A 5000-nucleotide genomic window follows, 5' to 3' on the forward strand; every position below is an offset into this window, starting at 1 on the left:
CGTGTGTCAGCTGGTGCTGACTCGGCTGAACCTAGTCCTTACCCGCCGTGGTGCCCAGCCACAGCAGTGACCTCCAGGGCGGGGCGCGAACCGCCGACCCCTCGGATGAGAGGCCGACACGTTACCATTGTACTAGCCCGGAGGCTCCGTGGTAACAGCGCCGCCGAGTTTATATCTTTGAAAGACGCCAAGGTGGCCAGCCCTCTCTCCCCCGTGATTGGCTAATCCGTGCCGCGCGCAGGTGTGCTCACAGGTGAGCTGGCAGAGCCGATGGTCGCTCTATTTGATATTGATATTACAAGTGCTGTGCGGCGTGGATTAGCCAATCCTTTGGGGATTCTGAGGGTGACTTCTGGTTTTATTCATTTTTATTATTATTTTTTTTTTCTTTTAAGCCTTTAATAACTTAAAATTAAGACATGGTCATGGTCACAGGTCAGGGTCGGTGTGTGTGTGTGTATATCGGTGTGGGTGTTTCGTGTTCTGTGATTGGTAGTGTTCTGGGCCACCAGGTGTGGTTTGTGTGAGTGTTTGTGTGTTTTTCAAGGATGTTGTTATATTGTTCGTCTTCTTGTTCGCGTAGTCTGGCCCAGGTGTTTTTGCCTCGTCTGTGTATGCGTGTGTTTAGTGGTTCCATGCTGTATGTTCTGTGTAGTGTTTCTGCTGAAATTAGGTCTAGAAATGTTGCGCCGTGTACCCAGAGTAGTGCTTTGTTCTGTACTGATTGCATTCGTAGTTTTTGTGAGTGTGATATTGCAACCAGTGGGATAGCAGTGTATTCTAAGATGGGTCTGACAGTTGTTTTGTAAAGTCTGAGTTTTGTTTGTGGTGTGCAGCATGAAAAACGTTTTAGTTTGGTTAGTGTTGTTTTTGCTTGTGCTATTCTTTGTTTGACGTGTGTTGTGAAGCCTGTGCTTGTGAAGTGAAGTCCGAGAATGTTTCCTGTGTGGGTGTATGGAATGTTGGTGTTGTTGATTGTGATTGGTTGTGATTTTTTGCGTGCTATGGGTATGAGTTTGAATTTGTTTATGTTTGTTTGTATTTTCCAATGGTGCTCAAATGTGTTGATGTTCTGTATAGCTCTTTCTGTTGTTCGTTTCATGAAGTGTTGTGATTTAGAGGGGTGTGTGATAATCTGTGTGATATCGTCTGCATAGGAAATATAGTTGCTGTATGGTGTCGGTTCTGGCAGATTGGCTGTATACAGGATATAGAGGGTTGGCGATAATACGCTTCCCTGTGGTACTCCACTTCTGAGGTGGATAGGGGTGCCTAGGTGGGCTCCCAGGCGTATTGTGGCAGTCCTGTCATCCAGGAAGCTACAGAGAAGGCGTGTGAAGTGTGTGGGCAGGTGTAGTTGTGTTAGCTTGTATTTGAGACCGTCATGCCAGACCTTATCAAAGGCCTTGCTGACGTCTCGTAGTATTGCGTTCGTCTGGTGCTTGTTAGCGAGACCGAGAGCGATCTCCTCGTAAGCGAGGGCGATGGCACTCTCGGTCCCCCTGTGTGGGCGAAAGCCGTATTGCCTAATGTTGTGTGTTTGGTTGTTTTCAAGGTGTGGGATGAGTCTCTGTGCTATTACCCTCTCTAGTAGTTTTCCTGGGACTTCTAAGAGTGAGATGGGGCGGTAATTCCCCACCTCGTGTGTAGATTTCCCTGGTTTAGGTATTAAGGTGAGTGTGGCGTGTTTGAACTTGTCAGGGAAATATCCTGTTGCCAGTGCTGCATTGAAGATATGGCGTAGTCTGCTGATCATTCTGGGTGGGAGATGTTCAATGATTGTTTTGTTTATGTTGCTTGCTCCTGGTGTTGTGTTTTTGGTGCGTTTGATTGTGTTTGTTATTTCTTCTGGAGTGATTGGTGTGGAGAGGGGACTGTCCTCTGTGAGAGTGTTTAGTGTAATGATGTTCTCTGGGAGAATTATGTTCCTATGCTGTTTTATGTAGTTTGTAACCTCGGTCTCTGTGGTGTGATCAAAGCGGGCGTTCTCGGTGGGGGAGATTTGGAAATTCTGTTGCCAGAATTCCCTGTGGAGAGGCTCCATCTCCTCCACCGATTCAACCTTCTGTCTGTGTGTGTTGTATATGTATGTGATTGTCTGTTTGTTCGACCCCATGAGTTTTTTGAAGCAACTCCAAAATTTCTTGGGGTCTTTAGTGTTTTGACATAGTCTTAGCGTGAGTGTTTTCCAGTGGTGTTTGTTCATTACTTTAATTTCGTGTGTAATTTGTGTTTGGATTTCTCTGTATCGTGTGCGTAGTTGTGCGTCCCAGCCCCGTGTTAGTGCTAGTTCGTGTAGGTGTTTGTATTGTATTTTAAGCAATTTCAGACGATGTGTTTCTCTGTAGTGAGGGGATAGTTTTGTGTGTTGTTTTGGGGATGTTGGCCTGTCGGGCCGTCTGTATGTCTGTGTACCACTGTTCAAGGTGGGTGTTTATTGTGTGTGTGGGCTGCCCCTCGAGATCAGTTACCTGTGTGTCTTCAAGTGCTTGTCTGAAGCCCTCCCAGTTTGCATGTTTGAAAGATTCTCGGGGTTGTGTTGGATCATGATAGGGTTTGTTGACAGTTTTAAAAATGACCGGGAGGTGGTCGCTGGATGTGACGTCGCCTGTTGTGATATGGTGGTGTAGTTGTGCTCTGTGATTTGCCAAGACTATGTCGGGTGTTGTTGCTGTGTTATGTGTTATATATGTTGGTGTGTGTGGACCGAGGTGTGTGAGTCTGCCTTGTTGTATGAGTGAGGCGAGGCCTCTGCCAACGGTGTTTGTGTGGTTGTAACCAAAGAGTGCGTGGTTTGCGTTAAAGTCTCCCATGATGTATATTGGTTTGTTATGCCTCAGGAGCTGCAAGATGTCAGGTTCTGGTATATAAGGTCTTCTTGGTGGAATGTATAGTGTTGCTAGTATAATGGGTCCATGTGGTGTATTAATTTCGACTGCCAGAAGGTCTGACTGAAAGTTTTTGATGATTTTGTGTGAAATGTCGTTTCTGATCGCAATTGCTACGCCATCGCTTCTTTCTTGTGATTTATTGGAAGAGTAGATGGTGTACATGTAGATTTTGAGTGGGATGGTGTTATTGAGCCCATGGCTGTTAATGAATATGATGTGTGGGTCGTGTTTTCTGTATGTGTTGCACAGTTCAGTTTTTCGTGTTGTCCAGTGGAGTACGTTGTGTTGTATGATGGTGAGGCGAGAGTGTAGTGTATGGTGTGTCATGTGTATTTGTGTTGTTATTCAAGGAAGTACCCGTTATTTAATTTGTTTATGTTAGGGCAGTGTTCAATCATGTCGTTTGTGACACGCAAGTTGCCTTCCTTGAGGTGTTTGTGTAGCCTCTTTACTGTGACCATGATGGTATGCTCTCTTTTCGTTACTAACCACTTTATTCTTTTATTTTTTATTTCAGAGCCAATTTCGATTCGATCTGAGTACTGGTACTTGGAGGGATTTTCAGAAAAGAGCCGGATGCCATAGTGATTGGGGTCTGTTGCAGTCCCGTCAATGAGGCGCTCCAGCCCCTCGTCATCAGTGAAGGTTCCACTGTGCTCCACAAGGTCAGGTGTAGGAGGTGGGGCATCAAGGGTGCTCAAAGGGATATCACTGGGGATATCTCTGAGCTCCAAGACAGTGGGGATTTTTATGGTTTTGGGCCTTACTGATTGGCGAGAGGAGGAGGCCGTGGAGGGAGGTGCCGAGGTTGCTTGGGGGGGGGGGGGGAACTGACTGGGGCTCCGGTGACTGGGTCTCAGCAGGATGAGGTGCCAATGACTGGGGAGGGGGCTCAGTGGCCTGAGCTTGTGCAAGATGGGGCTCCGCTGCCTGGGCCTGTGCAGGCTGAGGCTTTGGTGCCTGGGGCTGTGGTTGTTCAGGCTGGGCCTGAGCAGTCTGGCTAGCGGGTTGGCTAGGGGGTTTAATCACCTTCAGGATGCCCCAGGAGTCAGATTCCCCGAGATCGAGGGTTGGAAGGTTGTTAGCCTCCAGTGCCACTTTTGCATGATATCGAAACCCCTTTTCAGGGGCAATGATATTCTGCATGTGTGCATGGAGGAGGACTATGAGAATCTCCCTGGAGAGATCGTTAGGGAGGGCCAGGTGGATAGAGGGTTCAGTTTTAGTATGTTTTATCTCCTGGCGAACCTGGTTGATCAGGGGTTTCCAGGCATTGGTGGTAGCCTGTACAGTTTCCTGTGCAGTCTTTTGGGCCACGGTCTTGTATGGTTTAATTTCCTTTTCTTTTTCTTTCTCCCTGACTTTCTCCTGGGAGATTTTCATAGCCTCCTTCCTGATGGGACAACTGTTGGCAAATGTCCTATGGGCACCGCCGCAGTTAAGGCATTTTTTCACGGAACTCTTACAGTCCCTAAATGAGTGGGTATTAGAGCCGCACTCAGTACATCTGGCTCTTTTCTCTGCTTTGCAATGGGTTTTCAGGTGCCCATAACCAAAGCAGTTCATGCATTGCTTTAGAGGTGTGAACCTCTCAAACTCTATTTGCCAAGGGGCAACATATACCTTGAAGAGGTATATTCCCTTCTCTTTAATATTCTTGGCTGTAGCATGGTCTGAAAATCTGATTTTGATTATATAGTTAGGCTTCATGACATAGATGTCTTCTACCTGGGCATCTGGGAAGGAAGATGAGATCTCTTCCTCAATATCTAGTTCCGACTCGTTAACAACTTGTCGGTCCAATTTCTTTAAGACAAGCGTAAGCTTAGCCTTCATTTCAATGGGAATTATCGGGGAAAAGCCAAGTTTTTCGAGGGTCAGGACGACATCCTTCGAGAAGAGCTTCTCGGCATGGTTGTCGTCCTCTATCAGTGCCAGGTAGCCGTCATGAATGGTAAAGTACCGAAGTACTCTGATCTGTGCACTAAAAAGTGCATTGGCTAGGGTCTCACGCTTTTTTTGGGTGGGACCACCAAGAGCTTTAATTTTTATTTTCGTCATTTTCGATGCATGGGTCGGGTGAGTGGGTGAAGTGGGCAGGTGAGGGAT

This window comes from Penaeus monodon, chromosome 5 (assembly GCF_015228065.2).
Source record: "Penaeus monodon isolate SGIC_2016 chromosome 5, NSTDA_Pmon_1, whole genome shotgun sequence".
Lineage (NCBI taxonomy): Eukaryota > Metazoa > Arthropoda > Malacostraca > Decapoda > Penaeidae > Penaeus > Penaeus monodon.